We start from the raw sequence: 25,560 nt of genomic DNA, 5'->3' as shown, positions 1-25,560 counted from the left end.
CTCTGGCGGAGCAGGGATTGCCTGAGTGAGTAACTCTTAGCAGGCCAGGGAGTGGAGGATGATGTCAGACAAACAGCCTGCTCTCCATGCCGCCTGCAGAGCTGGGGGCCAGAGGGTGAGGGTGGGGATCCAGAAAAGAAGAGGGGAGTGGTACAGGAAGGTGGGGGTGAAGGCACTGCTTGCAAGCTGAGCTGTCCAGCGAGGGAGAGCACCCGGAGAGGGGGAATGATGAATGATTTCCAGAATCTTTAGCTCTTTCAGATCTGGGGGTGGGAAAATATGGAATCTAGAGGAGAAATCAGAAAGAACAGATGAACCCCAAAAATAGCTTCCAGAGGGCTTGGTGCCTGTTTCCAGCTCCTGTCAGAAGGGCTGGTGGGTTTGAATGGTGACTCAGAAGGCAAGGAGGGACTGCAGACACCCCAGGCCTTGGAGCTCGTGAGGGCATGGCCCGTGGGTCCCAGGAGAGCAGGGCTTCCCTCTTGCCACCTGGCTGTGATGTTGGCCACGCCTCTCTTGTGGCATCTTGACTAGCGCTGGTGGGTCCTCACAGGCCACTCAACCCTCCCTGGGCTGTCCAGAGGGAAGAAGAGCATGACTGAAGCTGAGGAGCATCACTACCCTGGTGATTCCTAAAACAGATGGACCCCCGAGGGGAGGGGACGGGTCATCCATGGTGGCTTCCCTAGTTGTCTCAGGAAATGAGGGCAGGAAGCCCCTGATGTCACCTTCTCGGCCAGCTGGTCCGCAGGAAGTGGCAGGGCCAGGTAGCCGGTCAAACAAGACCCCTTCTCTAGAATGCCTCTCCCATCAAAGCCTTGCTGAGTGTGTTCTCCATCCCCGCACTCCCATGGCAGTGCTCCACCACCCCGCCTCACCTCACCTCCTTTTTCCGGGGAGGGGGGTGGATATCTTTTACTGTGGTAAAATACACAAAACACCAAACTTACCACTTTACCCATTTCTCTGTATACACTTCGATGGCATTAAGCACATTCACGATTTTGTGCAGCCATCAGCACTCTCCAGAACTCTTTCTTCTTCCCAGATTGAAACCTTGTCCCTGTTAAACACTAACTCCCCCTCCCCCTCCCCCTCCCGGCTCCTGGTGACCTCTAATCTTTTTGTTCCGATGAATTTACCTCTTCTAGCAAATTCATTACCTCATGTATTACCTCATATAATTGGGATCATACAGTATTTGTCCTTTTGTTTCTGGCTTACTTCACTTCGCATCATATCCTCAAGGCTCATCCTCATTGTAGCAGGTGTCAGGATGTTCTCCCCTCACCCTTTCTGTGGAGGGTCTGCTCTACCACCGTCAATATCACTGACCTCCACCCTCTACCACCACCGCCCTGCTGACTGAGAATGGACAAAAGTTACCTTTCTTCAGCCCATGCTTCTAAATCATTTTTGAATTGCAAGCACCAAGAGCATGTGCACATCACCGTTTGTGTGTGTAGAAGCCATGCCATGTATCCGCTCTGCAAGCGTCTCGGGGAGGAAGCAGGTTCTCGGGCCCTAGCACGGACTAGGCCCACTGGTTGGCGGCTCCCTGCCCAGTGCCCTGTGCTGTTCTCCGGGGGCCCCACGTGGACTTACATCTCCAACTCCAACACCCCCCCCCCACACCCGGTCATCAGGAAAGGAGAGGAAAGCACCCACTTAGTTGCCCCGCTCTGGCCAACCACACAGGGTGGGGGTGGGAGGGTGACCGGAATGATGAATGACCCCTGACAGCCTTTGGAGTTCACAAAGCTTGCTCCCACTGGTCCTGTCGTGTAACCCCCAGCAGCGTAGCAAAGGCAGTGGGTTGGAATAACATGCTATCTTTGGTTGGAATAACATGCTATCATGCATGCCACACGCCACGAACCCAGGACCCTCAGGTCCCAAGCTGGCCCAATTCAAAGGGAATCAGGAGCGCCTAGGGATATCTAAATGGTTGCCCGGATGTGCAGAGATAGTAGAGGCCACACTGCGTGCCAGGCTGGTCTCAGGAGTCCAAGCGAAACTGAACCATGTGGCCGCCTTTGCAGTCAAGGAAGCCTCTCTCCCCTCCCCCGTCTTCTCTTTCCTCCTCCCTCCCAGCGCTGAGAAGTCTGGAACTCCACAATCGGCTGCTCTGGAAAGGGGGGGTGGGGGTGGGGAGGAGACAGTGAGTTGCCATGGTGATGGCAGCCAATGAGAGATTCTCTGCTACTAGGGGAGGGGAGCACTCTGTCTGCATCCCTTTTACTGACTAATAAGAGAGGGGGGCTGGGGCAGGAGGACAGGACATCACAACCTGAGAGCAGAGACCAAGGTGGGAGGAAAAGGGAAATGCAGAAAGCTGCCTTATTTCTAGAGTTATTTAGCTAGTATCTGAGTACTACCCAGTGAAGGACTGTGTGTGTGTGTGTGTGTGTGTGTGTGTGTGTGTGTGTAATCAGTAAATCTCACTACAGCCCTGTGAGAAAGGGGCTCAAGACCCCATTTATACAAGAAACAGAGTCAAATGGTCAAGGTAACTTGCACACAGCCTCCCATTAAGTGGTGAGACCTAGATTTGAATTGGTGGGGGCTAATATCGGGAAGAGGGAGAGTAGGCAAGCCACATACAGCTCTGCCCGCCCAGCCTTACCAGATGGGAGAGTCCCAGAGCTTCCCCAAGATGGCATAAGGCAGTACTGTGATGGAACAGAGAAAGAAATACAGTTATTTTAGGAAAAAGTGTCAAGCATCGAGTCCAAAGGTTAAAGAGTGAGGAGAGCAATCACCAAAGTCAAAGCCCAGAGGTTAAGAGGGGTGGGGTTGCCATCAGGGAACAGATGGAGGGGAAGGAGATGGGCCAAGTGTTCCTTGCACCTCAATGTCCTCCGCTGAGGAAGGTGGGTGAACAGAGGCCAACGCTGGGCCTGCTGCATTGGCTGTGGGAGAGCCAGCTGCCTGTGATCAGTCCATCTAAATATAGCAGCTGGACATTAGTCAAAGGGACACAGGGCCCGTGAGGAGCAGATCGGTGATGTCGCTCTGCTGACTGCCACTTTCCACAGCTCAGGGTGCACCGTGGCAATGGGCGCGGGAGGCCATTCCCTGAATCCATGCGTGCTGCCTGGCTACCCTGTGGGACTCCATTCATTTACCTCGTCCCAGGGTGGAAATATGACTATTATGTAGGAAAGGGGGCTCCACATCTTCCTGTTGATGTTGAAGGGTAGAAAGAAGCTGCAGCATAGAGGACTGATTTTCCAGAAGCCAGGCATGTAAGGGCAGTCCCTGTTCAATGACTTGACTCACCCATAACTCAAGCTCACACCCCCCCGGGGCCCAGAGGACCGTGCCCAGGCCCCAGAGGGGCTCTGCTTTCACACACGTAGTTCTATTATAAGGCCAACAGCACAGTCACCTTGGGGACCCTCAGCAAACTTCTGGTCACTTTCCAAACTTCAGGAAATATGGTCCTTGCCTCACACAAGAATTCAGAATATCTGGTCACTGCCCATGCAGACTGCTACCCTCATGCCAATGCAATTTTTAAAAACTGTGTGTCTTAAATGAGCTTTCATTTTCTGCCTTTATTTTAGGGGGAGACTAAAGTTTGGGAGATCTCTTCTATAGAATTTATTGAATTGAATACTGTCAGACATTTACTTAAAACAAATAAAAACGTGCATACTATGTAATTTTTAAAAATGTGAGCCATGCTATTTCACTTGAAGACTGGCTCCTGTGATTCATGCACGCTTATGATACCAACAGCTTAGATTTTTTCAATCAACTGAAACACAAATAAAACTTAGCCAATTCAAATCTAGGCAATGTTGGATTGCTGAACCTGTTTATTTATGCTGATAATTGGATTTGTAAACTAAATTGTAATGATGGTTAATATTTAGAACAACATATGATGTTTCTAAAAACAACACATATCTAGGGGGCTACAACCTGTAAGTCACTTAGAACAGTGCCTGATGCAAAGTATGTGCTCAATAAACATCAGCTTTTATTTCTGTTGAATTCAAGAGTAGACTACCTGTGAGTTTGCAAGTAAGAGAAGCCAGTTTCAAACTTAACAAAACAGGAGCATTTATATCAAAACTGAACATGCACACACACACCCCATTAGAGAATGGGCACAACGAGCATCCTCCTCCCAGAGGAAGGCGCTGTGGCTGAGACCGTTGCAGGGGACCCGAGCCAAATAGTCACCTTCAGAATGTGGGCAAAGACCCAAGTGAGACCTCTCCCTGGCCGGTGGCACAGACCATTGCGAAGGCTCCATTAAAAGGAGCAAGACAGGTCAAAACCTCCCGAAGAAACAATGTGATGCCTTAACTCCCTGATTTCACCAGACCCTCAAGAAAATAACAGAGATTAAAATGTGATGAGAGAAGCTGCCCTTACTTGCCGAGGCCACGTTCACAGTCCAAGGGGACTTGGGCACCACAGTTATCCACAGTGTAAGTGAAGGTTAAGTGAAGTTTCCGGCGAGGATAATGCCGCAGGTGATATTTGCCAGTATTTGAACATAACCATGAAGGAACTGACAGTTACAAACTGGCTGGTTTAGCCAGAGGTGGGGACAATGCCTCTGAATTAAAGAGGAATAATGCCAAAGCAGTAGGAGTAGCTTCGCTGCAGACTCCCTTTGTTACTTTGGATGAAGCTGTTAAGATAACCCACAGGCGTGTAAATGCCACTGAACGTGTCATCCTTCCCCGGATTGGATGCACCCTTGCTTGTATCATCATAGAGTTGGATGCGAGGGAGTGAGACTTCTACAGGTTAAAGAAAATACAGAAGAAGAAAAAGATTCTCCAGGAAAAATCTGAGCAGGACTTGGCGCAGCGGAGGGTAGCTGGAGAGATGACGGGAGCCCGCTAATCTGCTGGCTGGACAAAAGCACAGAACTCTTCTGTTCAGATAGTCTTTCCTGCTTGGCTGCATTCAGAAGCCCTCAGGCCGAGCATCTGAACACAAGATGCGTAAGTTCGGTATGGGTAGTTCTTTATTGTTTTGGTCTAGGAATTTCGCAGGTTGTAAAATTTTCTTGGTAGTCCATTTACGGGATTTCCTTTGCAGAATCATAATTCTGCAACCATTTGTCACAGAAGAGATTGGTAGAAACTGCCCGGGAACTTGAAGAATTTATTCTGCGCAAGTATTACCCCACTCCATGTACATCTGTGTTACAAGTGACATGCTTCCCAGACACATGAGGAGATTGCCCTTGAGAAACATGAGGAGATTGCCCTGATTACAGTGGCCTTCGGGCAACACATGTGGGCCAACTACCCTGTAGCGCCCCTGCTCACTCGCGCACCCTGACACCATCCCTTGAGACTGCTGCAGCCATCCTTGTGTGACCGCGGCACTTCTCTCCGCAAGCTTTATAAAAACCTTCACTTATTTTTCCTTGCATGACAGGTCACTGCCCCGTCAGTCCTGAAGCGGTTCTGCCAACTTAGATGTGACTGTGGTACAGACAGTAAAATGATTTAAAAATGAGTTCTTCCTGGGGCACGTGGGTGACTCAGTTAAGTGGCTGCCTTCGGCTCAGGTCAATGATCTCAGGGTCCTTCGATGGAGCCCTGAGTTGGGGCTCTGAGCTCAGGGGGGAGCCTGTTTGAGATTCTCTCCTTCCCCCTCTGCCCTTCCCTCCACATGCGCTCTCACACACACATGTGTGCACACGCTCTCTATCTCTCTCTCAAAATAAATAAATAAATCTTAAAAAAAAAAAGATGAGTTCTTCCTTTTTTTTTACTAACTTATTGCTAAGACTAACAGTCAACATGCTTATGCTCAGATCTGCACATGGGATTGTCATCCAAAAAGAGCTCTTTCTGTAGACATGGAAGAAGGGGGTAGCCTTCGCTCCCCACCCCACTCCCCTTCATATATCAGTGTTTTACAAATAAGCTTAATGAGATGATTGTTGAAATTTGGGAGTAGTAATAAAATACACGATTGCCAAGGGAAAATAAAGAAAATGGGCAAAAGATATGAAGAGACATTTCATCAACTAGAATATACAGACAACGAATATACACATGCAAAAATGTTTAATGTTACTAGCAATAAGGGAGATGCAATTTAAGACCACAATGAGATTAGAACAAGTAAAATAAAAAATGACACTATCAAATGCTGGTGATGATGAAGAGAAACTGGAACTCTCATACAGAGCTGATGTGAATGCAAAATGGCACAGCCACTCCAGAAAGGAGTCTATTAACTTCTTTTAAAAAACAAAACACTCACTCACCATACAACCCAGCAATTGCACTCCTGGGCATTATTCCCAGAGAAATGAAAACATGTTCACAAAAAAACAGGTAGTACATAAATGTCCATAGCAGCTTTATTTGTAATAACCCTAAACTGTAAACAACCAAAATGTCCCTGGAGAGGTGACTGGTTAAACAAAAGTAATACACCCATGCCATGGAATACTAATCCGCAGTAACAGTGGATGCACAATTGATATTCATAACAACTTGGATGTATCCCAAAGAATTATGCTGAGTAAAAAAAAGCCGGTCTCAAAAGGTTACAGACTGTCTGATTCCACTTGTAGAATATTCTCAAAATGACACAATTAGAGAGGTGAAGAACAGATTGGTAGCCGCGGGGGATTAGGAACGGTGGGAGGAGGGGTGACTACACAGGGGTGGCAATAAGAAGATGCTTACGGGATGGACTAGCTCTGTATCTTGATCGCAGATCTACACAGGTGATAAAATGGCACACATTATAGCAATGTCAATTTCCTGGCTTGATGTTGTACTACAGTTACGTAAATTGTAACCATGGGGGAAACAGTGAGGGGTCCATGGGACTTCTCTGTACTAGCCTTGCAACTTCCTCCTGATCTAGAATTATTTTCTCTCTGTGTCTCTGTCTTGATCTCTCTCCCCCCTCCACAAAGCTGCTTCCTCCTTTGTAGACTATGGTCTCTGCTCCTTCCATGCATGTGGCTGCCTCACAGCCATGAAGGACCCCATGCCTTCTGGTGGGGCTGGTATGCTTTACAGATAGCACTGGATATCTGACAAGGCCATGGCCATCACATGCTGACTCCTGCAGGCTCCTGGTTCTCCAGTAGGGCCACTCTACGTTCTGCCCCTTGAGGACATGGCCTTGTCAGGAGCCCTCGAGGAGCACCCCTGGGGGGAGAATGGACAGGAACTAGCTGTGGGGCGTGAAAACCTTCTGAATGGAGCCGGCAGCCTCTGAGCATGGACCTGGGCTTGCCTCAGGGACTGAGAAGCCCTGCGGAATGGATTTGTGTTGCTCTAAAGACCCTGTGAGGTTTTCCTGGCAGCATAATGCCTATAAAACCTTAATTGGCAGCTCACTGATTTAATTTAAGGAGACTCCATTTGCTGGAAGCCTTTTCTAGACAGCTTGCTAAACTGGACAGCTAGAGGCGGGCCATGTCTGGGGGGCTTCAGTTTCTTAGAAGGACCCCTGAGGGCTGTGCCTGGGGTCTCTGTTTAGTTTTTTCTTCTTAGGGTGTAGAGAGCAGTGCGGACAGTCTGTTTTACCTCATCAGCCCAGTGGAGCATCCCAAACCTGGTCCTAAAGTGTGCCTCCCAGTGGCAGGCATCACCACCTCTGCCCAGCCCGAGGACACAGCAGACTGACTTGGAGAAAGCATCGGAAGATGAGGGCTCCCCAATGCCCCTGGCATGTCCCAGGTGTCCTCTTTCCAAGTGCCAGGACCAGGACCTCACTGTTTCAAACTTGGTGCACCTCATTTAGTTCCCAATGTCGGTCGCTGCGGAGTATGAAGTGCTACAGCTCAGGAAGTCCACTTCAAGAGTGGACTCAGGTGGTCTCAGCTCCTATCGCATCAGCAGAAAGGACTCCCGGGAGCACAGTTGCCTAACTGACCTGTTTCCCCCCTCCCCTGTAAACAGGGCAGCCACACACTGGCTCATGTCTCCATGCCCCTTACTGAGGTCCCAGGGAGGAGCCAGCGCAGTCGGACGTCCTTCAACGTGGCCTTTCAAGCCTGCTAAAGCCTCAGCCTCAGGAGGAAAATTGTCCACGACCCCAAAACAGTGACCCTAACTTCACCAGCTGTTTCAGTCTGTGCTCCACTAATGTCCCAGGATGGCAGGATCCTTATTGTTTCTAAGCCCCCCAACAGCCCACTTTGGTGGTGGTTGTGGGCAACTTTGTTTCCTGATACCAGGTTGCATCTTTTTCAGAGTCTTTTGGTTGCAAATGAACAGGAAACTACTCCAAGTCACCTCATGCATAAACAGGAAGTTCATTCAAGTTTACAGGAATATCACATGGAAACCAACACAAAAGGACAGCTGGGCTGGAACTTGGAACTGGAAGCCAACAGAATCTGAGCAGCATTCCGCCTCCCTCTCTCTTTCCCTCCCTCTCCTTCTCTCCCTCCCTCCTCATCCCTCCCTCTTCTCTCCCTTTCTCCCTCCCTCTGTGCCTCTGTCCCTCTCTCCCTGCCTCCCCTTTCTGTATGTGGGTGGGCCTCCTGCCCCCAGCACTCTATGCCCACTCAGGTCCACATCTGCATCCATCTACAAGGCTGTTCCCTTCCATCTCCATGACAGACTCTGCCTTCTGAGCACTGGCCATCCCATGTTTCTTAAGGTGAGAGACAGACGAGCCCCTCTTTCAATCCCAATTTCAGATATCCGGGCAAGAGAATCCATCTGGCCCAGTTTCAATCAGGTGTGCATGTCTGATGTCAAGGATGGTCCAGGGGCTGGGTTGCATAGTATGAATCTGCATGGGTTCTGTTCTCAGAGTGTGGCATCGTGGAGAGCTGAGCAGGCATTCCACATGGGTACTCCACCAGGGTTAGTGACCAATCATAAAACAGCAACATTGTGCTCATTGCAAAAAGGTCTTCGAACAAAAATGTAATAGCCAATGGCAGAACACTTACATTGGATTAGGCAAAAAAGAAAAAAAGCTGGGGACAAGAGAATATTTGCTTTTTGCATTTCATGGTCCCTCCCTAGCACTAGAGTTATTTCTTCCCCCAGTGCAGGACTCCCAGGGGCTGAACCCCTCGGAGGGATGCCTCCTCTGGTGTCACAGCAGGGAACTAAGAGATGCACCTCTAACACAGGCTGTCAGGAGGTCTGGGGGCTGGGAGGCGAGGGGCCATAGCAGTCAGGCATCCAGGTTCACCAGCTGCATGCTTGTCTGTACATGGAAGGTGCTGGAACCAGGAGATGGAATCACCTCTGGGGTCATCTTGACAGATTCCCTCCCGGCCCCCGTCAAGAATGCAGAGATGATGGGAGCTGGGAGCTGGGAGGGTGGGCTGGCAACTAGTACCTCCCCTACAGAATTTAGGTTTAAGGGACAGTAGGGACTTGGAAGACTGTATAGGTAGGTTAAAAAGAAAGGCAGAAAAGGAAGAAATACATACAGTCCTTCCATAATAACAAAAAGCCATGGTAAATTTCATTCATGTAGTTTAGAATCTGTTCAATGTCTTCAAAAATATATTCCATCAATGAATAGTCCAAATTCAAGCAAAGTAATCTTGAAGATGTATGAGCCCATGAAAAATCAATTTGTATCCAAATCCAAGGAAATTAGAAATACCCATAAGCAGAATGCCAATAACATTTTTATATTCTAGCAAAATAAATAAGACATCAAAGGAAAGTGGAAACATAAATTGGAGGAGGGGCAATGGGAGAAGGAGGATAGAGATTTTGAGCTAATCGGAAAATATAGTCAGAAAGATTATATTTCAATCTGTTTACTTTCCAGAGAGAACAAATATTGGTTTGAAAACAACTCACATTTTAAACTGACTTTCTTATTTTCTAGAAAGAAATTGGCTTTTTCTTATGCAGACAGATTTTTCTTGATTAAACTTGAGCTGTCAAGTACAATTTCATTTATGTGAAGCTCTAGGAAAAACAAATCTCATCTGAAGAGATAGAAAGCAGATTGGGGTTGCCTGGGGCTGGACAGGGGTGGGGGTCACCTGGGGAGGGGACAAGGGAAATTTGGGGTGACAGAGATATTCCATATCTTGACTGTGATAGTGATGGGCATGGGTTTATGTATTTGTCAAAACTCACTGAACTTAAAATGAGTTTATTCTATTGTTGGTAAATCATACCTCATTAAATCTGATTAAACAACAACAACAACAACACTGTGCAGTAATGGCAAGAAGAATTATTATAAAGAATAGCATCTTCCCCCGAAGCTGGGGCATTGGTGGGTTTGTCCTCCTGCAAACAAACAGGTTTACCCCTTCTCCCTCTACAAAGGAAAGCAGGAACATGGCAGGTCGAGAGAGATGGTGTTGCTGGGATGCAACAAGAATGTCTTCAAAAATATATTCCTCAAGGAGATGGAGATGGGCTCGTGTTTGGATGAGGGAATAGGATGGAGGGCAGGGGTGGGGAGGGCATTCTAGGCTGAGAGATGAACTCAGGCACTGGCTTTCCTGAGTGCTGTATTCAGAGAACTATAAGAGTAAAAGCAAAGTGCAATTGAACGAACACAATTTATAACAGGCAACCAATGTTCCTGGATGAAAACCCAGGACTATCTTATTTCTTCTCACTCTTCTCAGTTCCTAAAGCAGCCTCAATTCAAGACTTAGTTATGTCCCGGGTCACCTGGATGGCTCAGTTGGTTAAGCATCTGACTCTTGATCTCAGCTCAGGTCTTGATCTGAGGGTTGTGAGTTTGGGTCCGGCGTTGGGCTCTATGCTGGGCATGGAACCTACTTAAAAAAAGAAAAATTAGTACGTCCCATAAAGATCTCCAACTTTGTTAGAAGTTACCACCTCTGTCTCCATCCATCCTGGGGGTGTCTGGGGCTGGGGTCAGCTCCTCTCCAGGGCTCTGCCTTCCTTTCTTCCTCTCCTGCCAGAATGCGGGTGGGGGGTTTGTGGAGGGAGAAGGGTCTTCTGAGGATGCCTCAGTCATGATGATGAAGTGGATCTTCTCTGGGCCTCGCAGGTGTTCAGAGCTGACTTCTTCCTTTGGAGCACTCTGGAGGGTTCTTCAAAGAGCCCCCACCCCCATTTCTGGCCTTTCTTGCTTGCAGCTCTCTTCTGGTGGGTGGTTGGGTGCCTCTGTAACTGCTTGCTCTAGCAGCCCCTGGGCGGGGAGGTACACCCCAGCTTCTCTGTGTTAGGGCCCCTCTCCCCTCAAGGCGGCCCCCTTGGGCGGAATCTAAGATAACTCCAGGAAGCTCGTCACACAGGCCACATTAGATGCGCAGGAGCTTCTCATCTGCACTTTGTTCTGACAAGCCTGTGGGTTCAGGCTGTCCCTGATGCAGCAGCCTCTCTCCTCTGCCATCAGAGGTACCCACCAGGCACGGACCCTCCCAGTCTGATTGTGCAAGCATTCCTGAGACGCCAGCCCACCGTAGGAAGTATTCCAGGTGGTCCCCGAGAAATTCCTTTCCTTGGTCTTGGGATAAGAGAAAGGCACATCCTTCATTCTCCGTGGTGGTGGAAGCATGTGGGTGGGGGAGCTGGAGGGATTGGAAAGCAGGGTGGAACCCACAGCATCCCAGCAACACTCCTCAAAGAAATCCTCTCTAACTCCGCCTTACCCTTTGGTTTCCCGACTTCTCTTACAGCTTGGAAGAGGGTGGTGAGCTGAGGATGGCAAAGCAAGGTGTGGGTCCCCTTTACTTTAACTTTACCTTAACTTTCATTTGGGTCCCACCTCCTCATCTTAGAATGCCAGGGTATTTTGGCCCTATTTCCTTGGAATCCCAACCTGAAACAACACCAGCAACATTGCTACGCACTGATTCCTACATGGGTTGGGTACTCTGCTAAGCTCTTGACATAGATTATCTAATTTAATTTTCAGAATAAACCTATATGGCAGGAATGGCTATTATCATTTTACAGATAAAGAAACTGAATCTCAAGGAGGTTAGCTAACTTGGCCAAGATCACATTGCTACATACAGGAGCCAGACGATGAGCCAAGGTTTTCTGGCTCCAAGACTCTGTGCTGCACCAAATGTTTTGTGTAGGTTGATATTATGGAAACAAAATCCACAAATCCAAAAGTCTTCAAGTGGCTCACAAACCAGATAGTGCAGGTAGTGACCCCATTCTTCTTCCAGGCCACCCTCTCCTGCTCATCCTTCCTTCCCCCTTAGCACCACCCCCCACCCGCCTTCCCCATTCCCCCTACTCCTCTCTGGTCTCAAGCACAATGTTGACACTAAATATTCACAATGTATTTTACTTCCCTGTCTCTGCATTAGACTGTGAGCTTCTTGAGGGCAAGGACTGATGAACTTGTTATCCTCAGTGTGTCTCACTTCCTGGCAGGGTCTCAGCAACTATGGGATTAAGGAAGGCAATGAATAAACCATGAACGAATGACAAGGATGAACTGGCCTCGGAAATCCTGATCTTTGCACAAGAATCTGGTCACAGCACTTGATGCAAGGGGTTTGTAGCTGTTCTCTGGGAGGGAGAAAGGAAGTGAGGATTCAAGCTCCCAGCCTGTAAGATGACAGGGTTGAGATGGGTCACATCTAAGGCCCCTTCCCAGGGCTATCGCTGTGGCTCTTTTTTTAAAATATTTTATTTGTTTATTTGAGTAAGGGAAGGAGGAGGAGGAGCAAAGGGAGAGGGACAAGAAGACTCCATGCTGAGTGCAGAGCCCTATGCCGGGCTCAATCCCAAGACCCTGAGATCATGACCTGAGCTGAAATCAAGAATCAGTCACTTAACCAACTGAGCCACCCAGGCTCCCCTCACCGTGGCTCTTAAGGAGTCCAGAGAGAAGAAAGAAGGAAGACAGTTCACTGTCTCTGTCTGCTCCCTTCTTTCCTTCTTTCCTTTGGCTGGGTGGTACACTTCAACAAAACACATGTACAGGTATTGGGGATCAATCCTGGGCCGTGAGCCCAGGATGTACCAGGAACATCCCAGGAAGAGCGAAGCAGAGAAGGAGGAAGGTTTTGGGGACAGAAGCAGTAGATGGATTCACTCTAAGGCAACAGAAGCAAAGTTTCACTACTTTACGGGTTATGTGTTTCAAGTTCCGAACAACTATCCCCCCAGATGAACTGTTAGAATCTGTCATAATTTAAGGCCCACCTCCACGGATGCTGGGGAAGACCACAGAGGAGCACCCAGGGGAGTCTGACAGGCCAAAGGGAATAGAACCCATCTCAGAGGTCTTGCACAGAAGGACTCATTACCATGGTTCACTTCGCCATTTCCCTCACAGAGCTGATCTAGAAATGGAGAGATCAGAAACCACTGTCAACACCATGTTTAATATTCAAAAAACATCACAAGCCACCTCTGGTCTCAGCTCACCATCTTGGGCCTTCTTCAGCCTGTGGGCATGCACTTTCCACCTGGGGAGAGGCTTACTTGTAAGGGACACAGTGAACGTTGTCCCTGGGGGAAGGAGGACTCAAGTCACAGAAAGCATGACATCATCCTGGCTGCTGAGACTCTGATGACTCCTGTGATGCCCTCAGCTCCCCAGGGATGACTCCAAGGCCCATGAGTTGCTCTAATTCTTTAAGTAATGAGCATCATGGCTGTGGAAGTCAAGCCATTATTGTCATTCTGTCCTCATACGAGAATAACCTCACTGGGCTAGGGGCTGGGGGAAGAGAAAAAGGGGAAACCTGCTCCTGGTCATACCTTGTCCCTCCTTTAAAACCTTCAGTGGTTCCCCAGCACCTGCAGGACAAAGTCCAAACCTCTCTCTGTGTGTCCCCAAGGCCTTCCATGCACACCACTCTCCCCTCCTGCCCTCACCCCTGACACACACACACACACACACACACACACACCCTACACACTGAGCTCCTTTCAAGCTGCAACAAAATACAGTTGGCTCCCCAAAGGTGCCACACAATTTCCAGCCACTCATCTTTGAATACGCTGTCCTTCCTAGTGGCTGGGGTGACTTCCCACCATCCCTCTGTCTGGCTAGCTCCTATTTATCTTTTAAATCCCAGCACACTTGCCATCCCTTCTGGGAGGCTTTCTCTGACTTAGGAAACAGTTGTTCTCACCCCTGTGTTTCCCAAAGCACCTGATAGAGACGATGATTTAGAACAGCTAACACGAGAGCTGAATATGAATCTAGAATTTTTAAGGGGGAACCCACCGGGAGAGTGGAATTCTTAAATGATAGGAAGCACATGGTATAATTTCAGATACGGAGGTAAGAATGTAGAGGAGATATTTTGAGTGCGGGTGGGGTTTTACTGTCCTCCTCATTTTACATCATTGTACAGCCACCCTGCCACTCTGCACTTTTTATTATAAGGCTCAGAATTTTGTTTTCTAATTTTAAAAGTAATACATGTTCATTATAGCATTTTTTTAAAATATGGATTTACAAAATTAGAATATTAAAGTCATTTATAATTCTTTTTTTTAAAGATTTTGTTTGACAGAGAGAGAGAGAACACAAGCAGGGGGAGTGGCAGAGGGAGAAACAGGTTCCCCGCTGAGCAAGGAGCCCAGTGTGGGACTCGATCCCAGGACCCTGGGATCATGACCTGAGCCGAAGGCAGACGCTTAACCGACTGAGCCACCCAGGCATCCCAAGTCATTTATAATTCTTGCTCCCAGTTACCTTTGTACAAGCAGAGAGCAGTGCACCACCCTAGAGACTGGCGAGCCGCCGCACTTGTTCCTGATGGGGTCAGCTGCACAAAACGCAGAGCAAAGACACTTCAGTGCAGAAGCAAAATTCCCAGCTGTGACGAACGAGGGTTCTGGTTCCCTCCTAACCATCCCACCGCAGGCTTTTGGTTCTCTGAACTGTGAAAGAATACATATGGCAAATGAAAATGTTTCTTTTCTCTTTCCATTTTGGCCTGGGTGTTAGACCGAGATCTATACTAGAGCCCATCTTTACTTCTTCATATATTCTGAATTCAAGCCCTTTGTTGGATTATATGTTTTACAAATATCTTCTTTTACTTTGTGGCTTGAATGATTATTTTCTTAATGACCTCTTTTGATGAACAGAACTTCTTAATGTAGTCAAGTTCATCAATCTCTTAATTATAGTTAAATATTTGTGTGTGGCTTATTTCGCTACACAAAGTCTTAAAAATATTTACTTATTTTATCTTTCACATTTGAAAGCATTACTTGCTTTTTACATTTGACTCTACAATCCACCCAATATATTTTTATAAATCATGTGGAATTTTGACTGGGATTGTGTTGTATCTTTAGAACAATTGGGGGAGAATTGACATCCTAGCAATATCAATTGAATATTACAATCCATGAATATGGTATATTTGTTATTTATTTAGATCTTCAATTTTTTCGAGATGCTTTTTTTTAATCACATGGATTTATTTATTTTTTCAAGTTTCAAAATTTTTTATAATTTTCTGTGTAGAGTTTTCAACATTTTGTTATATGCCTAAATATTTAATTTTTCAACCTCACTGAAAAAATCTTTTGTTGAAAATGCTTTTGCTAAATTTCATATTCTAGTTTCTTGCTAGACTCACTTATTAATATTTATGTGTAAATTGTTTTGATTTACCTACACAAATAATTGTACCATCTACAAATACTGAGTTGTATTTTTTCTTTTCAATCTTTATGCCTTTTATTTCTTTGCCTTGCCTTGTCCCACTGCCTAGGGCCTCCAAAAAGATACTAAATAGAAGTGATTGTGAGGTGCCTGGGTGGCTCAGTTGATTAAGCGTCTGCCTTCGGCTCAGGTCATGATCCTGGAGTCCCAGGATTGCCCCCCCCCCCTTAGAGCTCCCTGCTCAGCAGGGGTCTGCTTCTCCCTCTCCTTCTGAGCCTCTCCCTCTGCTCCTCCCCCTGCATGTGCTCTCTCACCCACTCTCTCTCAAATAAATAAATAAATAAAATCTTAAAAATAAAAAAAGTGGTGATTGTGGACATCTTTGTCTTATTCTTGACTTCAAGAAAAAAGCTTTTAACATTTCATCAGTAAGTATGTTTTTCCTCTAAGTTTTTATACCCATTATTAGATTGAGAATTTTTTTTCTGTTCCCTGTTTTCAAAGATTTTTTAAATAAATGGCTGTTGAATTTTATCAGATGATTTTTCCACATCAACTGAGATGATCATATACTTTTTTCTCTTGCTAATGTGATGAAATAATTGACTGATTCTGAAACTTTAAAAGCAAGGAATGAAATAAATTCCTGAAATAAACATAACCCAGTTGTGTTTACACACACACACACACACACACATGTATATATATACACACATATACTGTTTTTATTTTTATTTATTTTTTTTAAAGATTTTATTTATTTATTTGACAGCGAGAGACACAGCGAGAGAAGGAACACAAGCAGGGGGAGTGGGAGAGGGAGAAGCAGGCTTCCTGCAGAGCAAGGAGCCCGATGCGGGGCTCGATCCCAGGACCCCGGGATCATGACCTGAGCCGAAGGCAGATGCTTAACAACTGAGCCACCCAGGCGCCCCCACATATACTGTTTTTAAATAAGATTTGGTTCACTATTTGTTTAGAACTTTTGTTTGGGATCTTTGGTTATAAATGAAATTGGTCTATAATTATCTATCTTATAATGTCCCTTTCAGGTGTTGATCTGTAATGCTAATTTCATCAAATGAGTGGAGAGTGTTAGTTATGTTTTCTAATAGAACTGAAGATAGCAGAGTGCTTGTCTGGCTCAGTTGGTGGAGCGTGCAGCTCTTTCTTGATTTTGGGGTTGTGAGCTCAAACCCCACACTGGGTGTAGAGATTATTTAAATAAATAAAATTAATCTTTAAAAAAAAAAAGAACTGATGATAGCTACTAAAACCATAAATAAGCACTTACCAAATTTCTAGAGGAAAAAAAATGCAAAGAAAATACACTTTACACAGCAAAATATGGGGAGAAAATAAAACAAAGAAGTATAAAACATGTAAGATAGAGTGACACTAAAAATAAATTTTAGATTTTTCTATTAAAAACAACATCTGAAAAAAGTCTCATCTTACTATTTTACTGCAGACATATCTTTAAAAAATGACACAGAAAGCTAAAACTAAAAGGATGAACCAATGCAAACTAGACAAATGGACACAAAAATAAACTGAGAGTAGGGCGCCTGGGTGGCTCAGTCGGTTAAGCATCTGCCTTCGACTCAGGTCATGATCTCAGGGTCCTGGGATTGAGTTCTGCATCAGGCTCTCTGCTCAGCGGGGAGCCTGCTTCTCCCTCTGCTCATGTGCTTCTCTCTCTCTCTCTCTCTCAATCTCAAATAAATAAATATTTTTAAAAAATAAAATAAAATAAAATGAGAGTAGCAGTATTACGTCAGATAAAATAGAATTCAACAGGAAGCATGAATAGTGTGCATTAGTTACCTATTGTGAAAAATATTACTTCAAAACTTAAAATGACAAACATTTATTATCTGACACAGTTTCTGAGAGTCAGTAACCCAGGAGTGGCTGAGCTGGGTGGTTCTGGCTCTAGGTCTCTCGAGGGGTTGCAGGTAAGGTGTCAGCCAGGGCTGTGCTCATCTGAAGGTTTGACCGGGGCTGGAGGATCTACTTCCACGAATGTCCTGGAGACACAGCAGAGCAAGTGACCCAACAGGGGGAGAGCAACCAGGATGGAAGTCACAGTGCTTTTATATGATCTATTTTCCCAAGTTGCACACCACCATTTCTGCTTCATTTTATCATTTTAGAAATGAGTTGCTGAGTCCAGCACACACTTAAAGAGAGGGGAATTAGATCCCTCCCTCTAAAGGAGGAGCATCAAAGAATTGATGAAACATTTTCAAAATCACTACATGGAACACAGAATATTTTTAAAAATGGTTATACACAAAACTACAAAGAAAGCATCAACAACTACAAATAGCAGAAATTATACAGGCCCCATTTTTTTACTTCAAAGAATAAAAGCGCTTAAATAAAGCTTATAGTTAGAGAGATGACCTAAAATAAAATACTTCCAAATTACAAAAAGAAACATAAACATGCATAAGAACAAACACAGATACATAGTAAAATATAACAATTATAAAATTTTTTAATTATAAAATATAAAATCATAAAAATTATAAAAATTCAGAAGCAATAAAAACAGAAATCATAATATAAATTTGATGACAGAATTAAATCTAAGCTTCTCTGTCATGCCAGTTATTACAAATGGGCTAATCTTGCTTAATAAAAGGAAGCAACTCACAGATTCGATAGTTACTTGTAAGGATAGTTACTGTAGCATCATTTGTAATAGCAAGTATTAGAAATAACCTTAATTTTTTTCAAAAATGATGTAGGTAAGTAAATTATAAGTTCCATACAATGGGACAATACACAGCTCTTAAAAGAATGACATAACTCTTCTGTGTTAGATAAGATAAAATCTTCAAAATACATTTTTTTAAAAAGCAAGACGAAGGGACGCCTGGGTGGCTCAGTCTGTTAGGCATCTGCCTTCCGCTCAGGTCATGATCCTGCAGCAGACTCCTTGCTCAGAGGGGAGCCTGCTTCTCCCTCTCTCTCTGCCCCCACCCCTGGCCTGTGCTCTCCCCTCTCTCTCTCTCTCTCTGTCTGACAAATAAATAAAATCATTAAAAAATGCAAGATGAAGATATTTACAGTCAGTGACTATTTTCTATTTTGTGGTTTAAAAAAAAGGATATGCTTTTGTTATTTTAGTATATCTCTGGAAAGATCCATAATAAGCCAGTAATAGTGCTTGCTTATGGGAAGAGGATGTAGATGGTTGGGGACAGAGAAGAGGGAGAAATTTACCTCGTACTGTCTTCCTTTTGAATTTTGCATTTGTACCCAAGTGAATACTACTAATTTTTAAATTTTTGATAAAGAAATTTTAATACAGTTTTATTTAAAACTTCAATTGAACTAAAATAATAAAAATTTAATTAAGAATAGATTAATTGAATTGACTAAGAATTATGTAAGATATTTTTTAAGTAGTCAAAGAATTACTTTCAATAATGGCTCTGGTTCTTTAAACTTTCCAGGAACATAATACACAAACTATTCCACAGCACAGATAAAAGAGGAAAGTTGTCCAGATGCGCTACAAAAATACCTGAACACTGAAACAAAAGCCTGACAAAATAGCATAATAAGAGAAAACTGTAACCCACTATGTCCCTATGAAAAAAGATTCAGGAAAATACTGTCAAGTTGAAATTATAGATCTTGCAAATGGATTAGAAAAAGACAAATATCCTGATATAAAAATAGGCAAAGAAGATAGGTAATTCAGAAAAGAAATATAAAAGGCCATTGAACATGTGAAAACATGGTCAACATCACTAATAATGAAGGAAATGAATAAAGATTAATGAGCTATCATTTTGTACTAGATTATCAAAGATGTAAGAGATTGGAAACATCCAAGTTTGTTTAGGGTGTAAAGAACTGGACACTCCCATAGAGTATTTACATTTCTGGAAAGCAATTTGAGAACATGTATTTTAATGTTTGACACAGGAGTTTCACTTCTAGGAATTTATCCTAAGGAATTCATTGGACAAGTGTCCTACAATACAATGTATATACAATAGTGTTCACTGCAGCATTATTTTCAACAGTGGCCTGGGCACTTTTAAAATAAATTGTGAGGGTGCCTGGGTGGCTCAGTTGGTTGAGCGACTGCCTTCGGCTCAGGTCATGATCCCGGAATCCTGGGATCGAGTCCCACATCGGGCCCCTGGCTCAGCGGGGAGCCTGCTTCTCCCTCTGACCCTTTCCTCTCTCATGCTGTTTCTCTCTCTCTCAAATAAATAAGTAAATAAATAAAATCTTAAAAAAATAAAATAAAATAAATTGTGATATATCCGTACAATACAATTCCTTGAAGCCAGTAAAAATGATAGCGTAGATTTATATACTGGTGCACTTATGGAATGTCCATTTAGTTGAAAAGTTTTGCAGCTATTAAATACTATGCATTTGAAGATTATTTAATAGCAAAGGAAAAGTCTCACAGCAAGTGAATTTAAAAAGCTACAAAGAAAATGTAGCGTGAGTTAATTTCTATAAAATCTCCCACTTTTGAGTTTAAAAGTATAGGAAGAAACTATATCGAAATGTCTAAGAGGTGGTGGAATTTGGGGTGATTCTTTCTACAATTTTCTGAATAAACATATGTTACTTCTCTACCTTAAAAAAATGCATCTATACCTGTTATCTACAAAACCTGGCACTACCTGTCCTGACTGTGTATTTCCAACTCCACTTCCTCGCTCCCCTACCCTGGCGAAGAGCAGCCAAAAAAGAGGAGGCGTACTGTTTTTGTGGGCTCCTATGGTTTACGAAGAGTTAATTAACTTCTTAATCAACTCCTTAGCCAGGGAGGCTCGACTGACTTCAGATTGGTTGATGGTGACATCATGCCAGTAGCAGGAGCCAATAGTAGCGTCCCTGCTTATGAAGTTTCCCTAAGACCCGGATGCCTTAATGAGGCTCCTGGATCCGCTCGGTTGACGTTTCCACAGTCCGCGCGGCCAGCTGAGCACCGCGGCGCCGGCTTGCAGAACTGGACCTCCTCCGCGGGGTCTCCCGGTCCGCAGGTTCTGGCCCTTGCGGGGTAGCCCTTTGGAGGGCTCTGGCTTCACTTTTGTTTTTTCTTTTTTTTCCTGGACAGCTCTGCCGCCTTTTTCCTGCGTCCTGCTGAAAACAATCCGGGATTCACAATGAGTCTATGCGGTTGCTTCTGTTTGTCCCCACGTTGTCACCCATCTTCTCTCTGGGGACCCAGTCCAGCGTTTGTGCTCCCTCTCCCTTGTCTGTTCAGGTTGCCCCCTCCTAGCCTCACAGTCCTGCAAATAAAACCCTGAGTCAGGGGCACCAGCCACCACCTAATTGTCGCCTCTAAGAGAATCTTATTTTCTTAATGTCCCCTTTTCCGATTTTAAGTGCAATGCTTTCTCTTTTTAGAAAACAAAGGAGGAAGAGGAATGAGGGAGAAGGAAGAAAGCAAAAGTCACATGTAAACACATCATCCAAAGATACCCATTGTTCACAACATCAGGTATTCGTGTCAAAAATGATAGATTTACAAATTTAGAATTGCGCTGATTATAGTCTGCTTTTTTTTAACTTTGGCTTTTATCATGTAGCATATCCTCATGTCTAAATATTGTTAGAGCGGGGAGGGGGGGGAGAGATAAATTTTTTTGTTTTTTTTTTTAGTGGCTTCATGGTATTCCAGCATTTGGAATAACTTATTTCTATGCCCTTTCTTTTGTATATTTAATTTACTTCCAACTATTCCCTATTTTAAATAATTCTGTGGTGAACAAGGAGCCTTTGTACATAATTTCTGAATATCTGAATATTTCCTTGGGATACAATCTTAGGGATATGGCTACTTTAAAGATTTCTTTTGCCCTCAAATATTTTTGATTAACCTTTCTTGTTATTCCAAATTAAATAAAAATCACTTGGTCTCATTTCAGAACCAAATCAGTTATTTTTATCTATGATTGCTTATTCAGTAAAGTTTTCTAGTTCTGTTTTAAAATTTAATTCAAGAGGTGGTTTTATATTTTGTTGATTTTGTGAAATGGCATCTTTATTTCTACCATATTTCCGAGATGGCATAAAAAGGTGTTGGTTTTTATAAGCTAACGTCATTGGGATTCACTTTACCACATCTCAGTAGTTCTGCTTTTAGTTGATTTTCTTGGGTCTGTAGGCAATTATTACCAGCAGCAAACTTGCAGTGTATGCCCAACGACTTGTCATACAGGTCGATGCTTTTGTCGGTTTGAAATAGCCCTTCAAAGCTCACTTTGTCCTTTTCCTCTGAATCTCTGCATGCAATTATTGGTGCCAGTCTTGTTTTCTTTTTATTTGGGTGTGTGGTTAGAAACCAGACTCCTTGCTACTGTGGTTCATTTTCTCATTTCATCTGAGATGTGTTTTTAATAAGCAGTTGATTGCGGGTTTTCAAAATCTTATTTGCAAATTTTAACTTTTTAATAGGAATATATTTGTTGACTTAGCGACTATTCTATTGAATTTTATGGCTTCTCATTCCCTTTGTTTTCATTTTTGCTGCATGCACTTTTTTTTCTTTCCTCTTTGTTCATGTTTTGGAAGGAATATACGCTGTTTTAAAAGTCTCCTAGTGTTTTAGCAACCTTCCAATATATACTTATTTCAATATCAAAAGCACAGAATGAAACAATGTATTATTTTAATTCCATTCTTTCCAGTTCTTTTTCCTCATGTGAGGGATTTAAGAAACTTTACTTCTCTTAGCTCCAAATTTTCTGGATTTGGTTAATATAACCTAGAGTTATATAATCAGATTATTGTTGCTAAATTGCATTTAACATTATATATTATCTCTTCCAGGAATAATTTTTGACATTTGCAACCTACTCCATCTTCAACACAATTATATAACCAAGGAAGCAGGGTTTATGGATCATATATTTTCTGAATCCTTACATTTTTAAAAATGTCATTTTTTACCTTCATGCAACGTGTGTAGGTATAAAATTCTCAGACAATTCAGAATTTGCTCAAGATTCTATACACATGCCCCCATTGTCTTTTAGTAACATGGGCTGATTTTAATTCCTTTGTACATAACTGGGTGTTTGTTGTGTTGTTTTCCTTTTGGAGTCCTGGATATTAGAAGAGTTGATTTTATATCCTGTAAGTCAAAGTATTTGCCATGAATTTGTCCAGAATGTGATACACACTTTCAATTTCCAGTTACGCTAGTCATTTCGTTATCAGTGGTTCTGATTTTTTTCCTATAATTCTTAAGTGGGATTTCTATTTTCTGTCCTCCCTTTCTTTCTCTTTCCAAAAAAAAGTCCCTCACCTCTATCTTCTGGCAACGTTTCCAAGTCCATCTTCTGCATTCCTTGCTCAGTTATACCCATCTTAGTTACAGCTCTGGTCTTTGTTGTCTCTTCTCTGGGCTGCAAGTCTGCAGTTAGCTTTTCAGTTTTCCTGCAGTTCTGTGCCCCCACCCCCACCCCACCCCGCTCTCTCCATCTCCGTGGTCACTTGCTCCCCTCCTGCTCCCTCCTTGGACAAGACTCCTTGTCAAGGATGCCACAGGTTTCTCTTGGATTTTGCAGGTGGCCTTTTAAAGGAGTACGTGCCCCCACTGAGTCAGGAGGATTCTTTTTTCCTTTGTTCTGTGGTATTTTCTCATACCCCCTTTTAATCGATAAATTTAATCATCCGCAGGAAGGTGGTATCTAACTAGACACATGGATTCCCTCGACCCCACACAAGGTCCACTCAGGCGACAGTGTGTGCACAACTGAGGGCCATTCTGGTGCCCCGGCTCCCAGCACCTGCCAACTTCTGGCAGGCACCAAAGTGGGGTGGCTCTGTTGTGTGGAGGTGGGATCTTCTGGGCCTGCAGCCCTCCTAAGACTATGAAAGAGTGGACTAATACAATCAGAAACACAGCGACAACAAACTACAAACCTGCGTGCACCCTGGTAGGGGTCCCCCTGCCCCCCACATTTTGTAGAGACACCTCCCTGGCCGCATGATGCTGCCACCCCTCCCCCCTCCTTTCCACCTGCTAGTTTTCTGGGCTGTGCAGTCACTGAATGGGTATGGCAGGATGAAGGACAGAAGAAAACAGTATTTCTGGCCACTTCAAAGAACAGCTTGGGAACAGTAGAGGGTTAGGACATGTAAGGAAAGTCCCTTGGTTAAAATAATGTCCTGATCCTCAACCTCAACAGTAAAAGTCATGATTTCCAGGCGAGGGGAATGGCTGGATCTCACAACCTCAACTTTTGTTTCCCAAATTCACTTCCCTCTTAGGTACTGATTCATTCCTTTATGCATTTATTTACTCAACAAATATTAATTTCAATAAGCTCCCCGGTCACCGCTGTGCTGTCACCCATGGACCCGCAGAATGGTATTCCTCCTTTAATTCCCACAGCTGAGACCAGGTTCATGGAGAGCAAAAGGGAATAAAGCAAGGAGGGAAAAAAAATTAAAAAATAAAGCAAGAGGGACTCAGGACTAGGACTTTGTAGCACCAACACCGCCACCTCATATGAACCCCAAAGTCTAACACCAGAGCCCTCATAGTGTCTGGTCCTCACAGTACAGATAGGGGAGAGATGGAGAGACAAACTAGCTTTTGAGGTCTCTTGGGTGGCTGTTTCAAGAGGCAGTCAGGGTGGGTGCTAAGAACCCCACTCCCCTGGCTTCGGAATTAGGGGCATTCCTCCCAACTTCTGCCAACAGGTTGTTGACATGTGAGTTTTCATCTTCTCTTCTGTCTTCACTGATACTGGGAGAAGCTCTACCAGGCGCCATGATTAAACTGGAGTTTAACCATTCTCGTGTTACGGGACTTTCTGGGTCTTTCACCACTTGCTCGCTCCCTTCTACCTTCAACATGATTTTTTGTCTCACTACCTTCCCCTGATTCCGCTTCTGCATTCACTCCTGGTTGTCTCTACCCCGGAAACCTCGGCCCACCTCGGAATGTGTCGGTGCTCCCCAAGATTCTGCCCCTGCCCTCTCCTTTCATTCTAGACACTCCGCATGTGAGAGCTCAGGCTCCAGTGGCCCCCAGCAGACGCCTCAGCCCTGACTCCCGACGCCCGCATCTCCCATCCAGATCCTGAGCTAGAGCGCCCTCTGATGGCCGTCTCTATACGTCCACCCCGGGTCCCGCCACACGACACTGAACCCACTGCTCCCCTCGTCCCTCCGCTGTGTCTACACTTCAGCAAGCCAGAAACCGGCAGCCATCACCCCCGACCTGCCTGACCTGCTGCATTCCTCCCCGATGCTGCCTGGCCATCCTGCCTCCTCCAGTACTTCTAAGGCCCATTCCTCCTTATCCCCACTGCCCCCCCCCCCCGTCACAAACTGAACTGCCTCAGTTATGCCACATTTATTGCCGCAAACCCCAGCTGTTTGGGGATTTGGGGACGGGAACCAGACCTGGGAGGTCTGCCTCGGCTACCTCCGAGTCACGTGATGGGCCGGACCCCCCCCCCCCCCGCCCCTGCGTCTCTCACGTGATAGCCGGAATTAAAATGAGAGGGCGTATCCGAAATGTTCTGTAAATAAACAAAGGAGCTTCACACGCTAGGTACAGTTATTGAAGGCCCCCTTCAGACAAGAGCTGAGATAAAGGGGGAGCCAAAGAGCAGGGACGTTTGCTGAACCCACAGTACAGACCGTGCCTGTGGGGGGCGCTGTGCACGCACCACCTCCCTGGATCCTCAGGGCTCCGCGTGGCTCTTCTCCAACGTGCCGGGTTGGGTCCCAGGCTCCCGTTCCTGGACGAGGGCTGAAACGGAGCTTGACTTCCCGGGCCCTGCACCTCGTTTCGGTGTGCCTTTATGTTCCTCCTGGGTCCACATTGTTCCCAGACTGTCTGTTCTCTGAAATACATTATGCAAATCCCAGCTAGCCCAAGTATCCATAGAAACCAAAATCTCCCATCTTCCTCAGGCTGTTCCCTAGCAAAACGAACCCACCCAAGTGACACCCACGAACAAGGACAAAGAGCGCCCAGAGCCGGGAAGCTTCCCTCTGCCCTGAGGGCATCAGGCTTTAGCGATCCGATCG

General features: G+C 44.9%; 1 pseudogene; it reads left to right on the top strand.

The window, feature by feature from the left end:
* The first annotated feature begins 86 nt into the window (after positions 1-86).
* LOC118543402 (V-type proton ATPase subunit D pseudogene) lies at positions 87-4,912 on the top strand (annotated as a pseudogene).
* The last annotated feature ends 20,648 nt before the right edge of the window (positions 4,913-25,560 follow it).

Source organism: Halichoerus grypus, chromosome 3 (assembly GCF_964656455.1).
Source record: "Halichoerus grypus chromosome 3, mHalGry1.hap1.1, whole genome shotgun sequence".
NCBI lineage: Eukaryota > Metazoa > Chordata > Mammalia > Carnivora > Phocidae > Halichoerus > Halichoerus grypus.
This window is presented reverse-complemented; position numbering and strand designations above follow the sequence as displayed.